This window comes from Neopelma chrysocephalum, unplaced genomic scaffold (genome assembly GCF_003984885.1).
Source record: "Neopelma chrysocephalum unplaced genomic scaffold, ASM398488v2 Primary Assembly neopelma1_68, whole genome shotgun sequence".
In the NCBI taxonomy this organism is placed as follows: Eukaryota; Metazoa; Chordata; class Aves; order Passeriformes; family Pipridae; genus Neopelma; species Neopelma chrysocephalum.
The window spans coordinates 3,319,852-3,328,665 of NW_020897727.1; the positions used below are offsets into that span (position 1 = coordinate 3,319,852).

The window sequence follows — 8,814 nt, forward strand, 5'->3', positions numbered from 1 at the left end:
TCATTTTGCACTGACCAGCAATCTCCAGTGTCACCTGGAAAGCTGCTTTAAAAATTCCCCCAACAACTAGCTGTACATCTGGTGGTCCTAGCATTTGGGACTCCAGAAAAATTTGTCTACTTCAAACAGAGAGAGTCAGAACTGATTTTAGTGTCCAGGGCTGTCGTTTCCAAGGTGCAGGCTCAGTGAGCCGGTGCAGAGATGCAGCACCCAGAACCCCAAGATGCTTAAAGCACTCACATATGGGGTGAACATAAATACAGCTGGCTGGTATCTTGCAGAGAAGGCACAAATCAGGGTGATACCATCACTACCACACAAAAAAGAGAACTTACTGAATTCAACCATGAGGCTAAAAAGAGGGATAGAGTTGTTCCCCACTCAGTCTGCAGACTTCCCCTGCCCACTGCTAGGCCACTGCTCTGAGAGCAGGGTTCAGGTCTCAGCAAATAAAAACATATTTCTGGACAACTTAGTTTCCAATGTATCAGGCAGCTGCCTTCAAAAGTGCTTTTAAAACTGACCAGGCTTCCTTTCCCGTTCAAGTATCTCCAGAGCCCCCATCTCAACATTGGCAGCAACCTAAGCCTGACTCTGGATCAGGGCAAGTTTTTCCCAGGTCCACTGCAGTATTATAGTACAATACAATTAGGTCTCAACTGTCTGTAACCTGCAGTTATCACATTTCTGGGAGTGCAGTGCCCAGTTAAAGAAATCCTTCTTCCTCCCACCCACCTCACTTTTTCCCCTCTTGAAAGCCCCTCAGTTTATGGTGAGAATATTTTTTATAGCATGTAAAAACTGCAACAACTGATTGCCAGCTTTCCAATTCCCAGATTTCCCACACTTTCTACAACCAACACTCCTCAGCCTTACCAGCAGGTAGTAAGTTTGGTTGTTTGGGGGGTTTTTGGCAAGTGCTTCTTAAAAAAATTAGCTATCTATTTGTAAATGCTCAAGCCCAAAGAATGATGCCTGGGATACTGATACACAGAATGTGATGAAGAAGCCATTCAGAAAGGCAAAAGGGAACAAGCACAGTATCAGTATCTTTTAGATTCCATAGCCTTCAGAAATGACACTTTGTTATTTTTATTTATTTATACTAATAGATGTTTATGTATCCTTACATATACAGATTTTATTGGCAGCAGAGACAACTCGAAGGAAAGCCTAATGATCATGGAACAACTCAGTTCAAAACAAACACAGCAGAATGTATTTCCAAAGACAACTGCCTGCATGAAAGTAGGACAAAAATTAATTCAACTTGTAAAACAAGTGTTTAATGCTACTCTGATAAACCAGTTTAGCTACAACTACATCCAAATTTCCTGTGTAAACATGCTTGATAAATGGTTATGGAACACAGAGCCAATATGAGAAAAGAGCAACTCTTATTTCTTGCCTAAATCTGCCCAGAATCTTGAAAAACAAAACTTCCCCTTTTACTCTTCCAATATACTATTCATTAACTGCAATTTAATCTCCTTTATCTAACAACATCGTTAATTAATTGGTCTGCACCTGACCAGAAGCAATTAACACCCACATGTGGTTCTGCTCACACTGACAACCTGTGTCACTAAATCATGTTCTACAACTCTGCAAGAGAGCTCTGAACATGCAAGCAATCAACACATCAGCTCACTGGGGAAAATAAAACTGCCTGTGTGGAATTTTGCCTATTGTGGCATCATAAAAATGGCATCAAATTGTTTTTACAAAGTAACTATACTGCTTTTTTCCTCTTTCTTTGAAAGCTAAACATGGTGTTTATACTGTTACCAGTATACTTTCTCAGAGCAACTCCTAGCTCTGACTACCTTCCAACAGCTGTGTATTTTGTGTTACTATCTTATGTGCAATAACACTACACATTCTTAAGCAAACCACAGTATATGTCAACTCAACTGTTGCTCTAGGACTGCAAAGCATCTTCTGCCTTATTTTAAAAGTGCAGCATCCTGAGGGAAAAGGGAGTGGGGAGCTAATTGTAACTGTTACAATTAGCAACCTAAAAATAAAAAGTAAAAACTACTAAATTCAAAACAGGATACTCCTCAGGAACTTGCAAAAAACTATAGGTGATTTTTAAAAACTACTACAGTGAAATATTTTTACATTCATTTCCTGCTGTAAAAGTAAAACAGAAGAACAGAGCTCACTCTTAAGAAATACTGGAATTGGGATCACAATGCAACTGGCAATACCTTCAACCAAAACACAGTCCAGCTCACTTTTCCAGCATGTTTGCAGAAGTATAACTTACCACTTGGATAACCAGGAGCCCAGTTTTACAGCACAGCCACCACCGAAGAGGAGGGAACCGTCCCCATCTGTCCCTCTAGAAGTTCAACAACACGTTCTTGCCACTTCCTCTAACCCGGTTGTTCTGTTCCTACAGAGGAAAAAAATATCATACTTAAAAAATGTTTATACTATTCAAAAAAATTCTTTTTGCCCATTTAGTTCCATGAATCATCTCAGCAGCAGGTCAGTTGAGCACCAGTGCTGACTCCAGGGAGGGGTGGGGGCACAGGGGCAGGAAGCAAGCAGTGCTGCCCACTTTCAGTGGCAGCTCTCCTTGAGCCAGCTTAGTTACACCAAAAAAATTGCTGCCTTCACTGCATTTACTCCTGTGTTCATACTTAAAGTCATATAAAGATATTTCTAGGAAAAAAAACACATTTTTTTTACATAGACATCATTAGTCATTTTTACATAACTAGTGAGCAGAAAGGAATTTAAAGTTCCCAGGACTTAGAAGTTATAAAGCCACAGAAGTGTACTACAGGCATTGAAATGACTGTCATCTTCAGAGCAGCAGGCTTGAAACCACTGGCAAAGGAGGAAGAGGAGACCAGGCAGAAAGTGTGAGGAAATGAGAAAGTTTTGATAGCGGTACCCCAACTTCCTTTCAAATGGGGAAATTAAAACCAAAATTCTGTTCTGCTACTGAAACTAATTTTTTTGATTCAGTCCCACATATGCTCAGTAGCAATAACAGGGAAAAAGACTCAGAAACACAGAAAAGCTGCAATACAAAGTCCATCCTCTCTCAGCTTGACCCGGTCTGGTTTTTTCCCCCACGGCCTGACTAAGTCTGAGCTTGTTCCAGCAAGCAGGTCCTGCCTGAAATACCGTAACAGATGGGCTCAGGTTGACATGAGCCAGATGCTAAGAATATCTGGCATTTAAATGATCAGGGCTTTATCACCCACTTCCATTAATTTCAGCTGAGTTTGAATAAACCTCAGTGAGCTCAGTCTGCCTGCATTCACCTTTGGAGCTCCTTCCCAGCTGCACTCCTTACCCAGCCCTTCCATGTGCTCTGTCATTCTACTGGAATGCTTGTTTCCTCACCATTTGGGTTACTTGGAAAAGGGTGTCCAAGTAAGAATTAGTCACCGCTAGGTGGTTTGATCATCAACTAGTTCTTTAAAAGAACCCCCAATATGAATGTACATCAATAAATAAATCAGAAAACGTCATAGATTGGATATTAACTATTTAAGTCAATAATGACTAAAACCCAGGTTACATTGCAAATGAAAAGCATCTTACTAAAATATTTTATTCAACTCACTGAAATGCTAACTAATCATTATTAGTCATAACAAAAATGCATTGAATGAAAAGCAACAAACTGAAACCAAAGTTGTACTGTCACAGTTAAATTATTTCTACATTTATCTACCTATAAAACCCTTATTATGTTGTCTCCTTCCATGAAATAAAGCATGCATTCTTACGACCTAAAAACTTTATCAAAGCCCTTTAAAGCATTTTTGTATTGATTACAGTACAAGACCATGCTTGTGGCTTTATAACCAGCCATTTACAAGGCAGCATTATTTTTTAAAAAAATAAAATAAGGATTTATTGCTACTCTTGCTGAGCATCTCAAAAACACATTCCTTTTGTTGTGGGCTGAATGACAACTCAGATTTCAAACAGTATTTATTTCTGCATCCCACAGAACAGAAGATGGGACAAAGCTCTATCACTACACTTAAGCAAACTGTGATGCAGGACACAGGAGAATGAGCCTGAAAATTAACTCCTTAATTACCTTTACCAGAAGGCCCCACAAGCTACTGAGCAGAGCAAACATACACACGTCCTGCAGAGCACACAGAACACTCTTAGCACAGGGGCACTTCAGGGCAGCTCAGAAGTTGCCAGAAGCAGCCACCTGTATTCAAAGAAACTTCTCACCTTTCTCTGACTTATGCCAGTTGCAGCCTTGGCAATCTTTGTTATTTCTGTTTTTAACTAGAATGCATTATTTATTCACTTAGTTTTATGCCTAGAAACAGAAGTTAAACACACCCTGTTTTTTCCCTCTCTGTAATTACAGACTAGAAGCTACTTTTAATGCTGAAATGAGGATTACAGAACAGCTGTTAAGAGAGGAACATTTTGGCCATAAGCTGTGAAGAAAGCTTTTACGAAAAGTGGTATCTGTGGCCCTGTGTCACATGAGAGCCAGCTTTGATTTTGTTTCTTCTTTAAAGCACCAGCAGACCTGAAGCCTCTGAACTGCAGGGCCTGTGCTGTAAAATTCAAAACAGCAGCCTGGTGCTACAGAAGAGAAGGTTCATTTGATTTTTATAAAAATGTTACTGCAAACAGGCTACACAAAACAAAGAGGTTTGAAGGACACTTTTTGACAGAAACTCATGTCATAACTCCAAGGTACTGAGGTAATACAATGCCTTGGTTAGAAAAGGAACAGCAGCCTCATGTTCTATTCAATTTTGCTGTTTACCTTTGAGGAACCTACACAAAATTGTTCGACTTTTTACACCTTAATTTTACTAACTCTGAAGAGGTAACACTCAGCAGTAGCAATCTACACATGGTGTGCAGGAAATATCATTACAGCCTATTTGTGCTATCCTATGTTATACTTGTTAAGCAAAGAACACTTCTAAAGGAAAGACCCAATGTACAGCTTTCCCCTCTGCCAGCACATATGGAACACCCTGCTGCTTGGCACCACAAGACAGAGCATGGACCCTGCTCAAGGAGTCTCAGGAAGATAAGATGGTGTAAGAGGCAAAAGACAAGTAACACCAACAGTCATTTAAACGGATTTTCAAGTCTCTGGAGATAACAATGGTAATGATTTTTATTGTGAGATAAGAGTGTTATAAAACTCCTAATTTTATAACACAGCATTTTTTTCCCAGGTGAAAATGTTGTGGTTTTTTTAAATAAAAGTGGGAGAAAATCCCAGATCAATGTCTTTACTGTTTTCAAAATGTAAAATATAGAATTCATTTTTTCAGCAAACACAAGACAGACTCTTCGTGAAGTCTGCCGTAATGACCCAAGGAAGAAGTTGCACTTCCTTATTGTAATACAAGATGATTTAACTGCACAGGGGTTACAAACTATTTCACACTGTAACATCCTGTCAGCTTAGCAAATAATCATCTTGAAACTTTGCAGATGCTGCCTTAATAGATTATCTCCCTAATTATACAGTATTCAGTTCCTCAAATGGTGCTTTAAAGAGACTGCACTCAAGAATTTGGATGTTGACTGGGCTTTAATTAGGGAAGAAAAGAGGTACCAGTTTTCATCTGACAAAGCTTCTTGGTTTCAGTAGGGTCTGTAACTGCACTTTAACAGTATGCCTAAGCCTTTGGAACTGCTTGTGAGCTCAGCTGTTGCTGAGAGAGCAAAAGAAGAGCAGAACCCGGTGAGTGGCCGCACAGTGGCCAAGGCTCCTTCTGTGCCAGCGAGCACAGACCCCACAGCTCGGCCCCACACAGCAGCAAACAGCTCTAACACCCATCCCACCAGCTGCTCTAACACACCTCCATTCCCAGGCTGATTTTGTATCATTATAAAGCATTCCTTGATTTATTTCTGTATAGAAAAAGTCCCAAATCACACCTGTGTTACAGAAGCCTTGCCAGATGCTTAGTGCAGTTTGACTATTACATTTTATTATCCAAAACTACTGAACAAATCGAGGTAGACTGGATCCTTTTTCAGAAAGATAAAACATAGCTTCAACACAAGCAATGAGACTGAGGGAGCAATCACTGGGTGAAGTATTTCACCCTATGTTTTACAGCCTCCATATTAAGTTATAATCAGAACAAGTAATTTTGATAAATTCCATAATATTAAACCCAAGTCATAGCTGTAACACAAAAATAAATCTAAGGTTTAATTTTAGAGATTTTACTGTAAAATCAGGGGGGATACTGTCTTTTTTTAATTTAAGAGCAACTGGCAATTACACAAATACTCACCTCAACAGAAAACGGTGATCATCACCTCTAGGCTTACACCCTAAATTAATTAGCTCTCAACCAGCACCTGCTCTTTCACTTAGCACAAGCCATGAGAACATAAATACCCACATACATTAGGGAATGAAGTCTCTTCCTTGTTTACTCTTAATGGTGTTGACATTAGCTTCATTAAGAAAAATTTAAGAAGTTTAATGGCTGCTTTACAAGAACCCCCAATGACCCTAATTGCTGTTAGTAATGGCTTCTGGAAGCACAAATAACATGTTATAATGGCCATTGGAAACCTGTATTGGCTTACTGTTTTCAGAGTGGTATTCTACATACCCGTTTTCCATTCCACATTTCTGGATAGGGGGAAACTGTCAAGGTGTGGTGACTTTGGCAAATATCGGTTTTAATGTTAACCACTGCAATGGAGACTTTTTTCAGAAGTACTTAGTTCACTACAGACACAAACATACCATGGGTGCACTGTATCACATGTCTGAACCTAAACCTCAACACATTCTTCTTCCACCTCTAGGGGATCATAAAAAACTGTCCGGATAGGACTTCAACATTTGAACAAATAAAGAAACCCCTTCAGCACAAACACAAGCACCCTATCCCACTGTTTGCTTATTTATTTATTTTTGACCTAGATACAAGCATTGAACGCTCCTAGAAACTTTTTCTCCTTGAATCCTGCTTGCATAAAAATAATACTGAACATTTGTCTTATTTATCCTCAAAATACATCATAGCTACAGAATTTCTTTATGGTACTTTTTCTTGAGGTGAGTGCCTTTTAAAGTTCCCAGGTCCCTATTAAAAAAAAAAAAAGAGAGAAAAAGAACAGAAAAAAAAGACAACCCCCTCCCATCATGAATCTCAGCAGAAAGTAAGGTAACTAATGCAGGTACAGCTACATCATATTTCCCACCATGAAGAAATTTTCATATTGCAGTGGCCAGCACTGGACACTTTATTTCCCATAATAAACCAAGAACACTTCAGAATCAAACTACAATTTTTAGGTATATTTGTGTGGATTCCCCCATCTTATATTTGCACAGCACTTATCACAGCATGTCTTTGGCCACAACCACGGTGTCAGGCTCTCAGCAGTACAAATAAAATATAACACATCTGAGAGGAGGAAAACAGACTTCTGTGCTGAATCAAATTCAAACATTACACTGCACATTTACTTTATGTGTCCAAAAATGCTTTCAAAGTGTCTCTGCCAGTTCTCAGCACTTGTGTTGACCACATCCTTACTGGTCATGAAAGAAGTCTCAGGCTCTCTCTTCAGTGTGGTACTGGGTTGTTGGTGATGATATTCCCCTGTTCAAGGATTTCCTTCATCTGCCACTGGCAAACGTAAGATCCTTGCAATAATGTCCACTGTGCTATATGTATTAAAGCATTTTAATCCCTTAATTAACTTGTTATAAAAATACCATAACACATCCTACCGAGATTAGAAGTAATTTACCCATTCAGCAGTAAAAAAGACACAAGCCAAACTTCTGCTGATATTTCAAGTTTTCCCTGGTATTTAAGTACCTCCTTCAGCAATTTAAAGCCCTATTGTGCTAAAAAAGTGCAAGCCTAAAAGGATCTGAAATACTCCATACTAGAGCAGTCAGCTTTTGACTTTTGAGAGCAAAAGACCCAAAGTTCTCCATTCAGGCAGCAGGCAGAATCCCACTCCAATTCTGAGGCCTCGCAGCTTTGCCAAATCCGCCTTTTCTAAGCCTAATAAACTTGAGAGAAAAGATTTATGGGCCCTAACATTTGTTCGCTGCTCCCAAGTATATCAAGTGGTGTCATAAGAGATAATAAATAACCATTATACGGGAAACCGTCGACGCTTTTAATTTCGCGCTCCGCGGAGCGCGACCCCCGAGCCCTCACCCTCCCGGGGCATCTCCCCTCCCGGGGCGGCCTCTCACCTGCGGCCGGCGGGAGAACAGCGGGTCGGGGTCGGGGCTGGGGCTGGGGCAGGGACCGGGCGCTGCTGCTCCTCCTTCTCTTCCTCCTCCTTCTCCCGCCGCCGCCCGAGGTGTCTCTGGGGCCCGCGGAGCCTCCCCGGCGCGCCGAGGGCGGGACGCGCCGCGGCATCGCCCCTCCTGCCTCTCCCTCCTGCGAGAGGGACGCGGGCGGGACCTACGGGAGGCATCGCCTAAGCCTCGCCTAAAGGGGCTCCCGGCCTCCCTCAGCTCTTCTCCCCCTCGGGGTCGGCAGCACCCCATCCCGCACAGCTCGGGGAGTGTCCATGTGCCCTCCCCATCAGCATCCGCGCTGTACAGCGGTGCAAACAAATTTCTGCACTGGGCTCTGAAAAATATGAAGGTTTACAGCCAGCTTTTTAAAATCTGGCTACTGTTGGGGTGCTCCTGGCAGGACTCCCCACTTCCCCGCACCCAGGCTGCACCCGGGGACAAGGGACCTGAGCCTCACCGCGGCCATCCCACGGCTCCAGTTTCCCATCTCTCCACTGACATGAATCTCCTCAGACTGCTTCATATGAGTTTCACTGGGCTGGCAACGA

General features: G+C 41.5%; 1 protein-coding gene across 2 annotated transcripts in view; it reads right to left on the reverse strand.

The window, feature by feature from the left end:
* Positions 1–8,332, reverse strand: part of ADCY7 (adenylate cyclase 7) — a 60,624-nt gene extending 52,292 nt beyond the window's left edge. Inside the window, exons 1-2 of one of the 2 annotated variants that reach the window (XM_027685028.1) lie at positions 8,216–8,332; positions 2,273–2,401 (exon numbers count right to left, since the gene is read on the reverse strand). The gene's annotated coding sequence lies outside the window, so the exon portion shown is untranslated. Of the gene's footprint in view, positions 1–2,272; positions 2,402–6,602; positions 6,713–8,215 lie in introns of those variants that run through there. The other variant, XM_027685029.1, reaches the window with a different exon arrangement.
* Between the last annotated feature and the right edge of the window lie 482 nt (positions 8,333–8,814).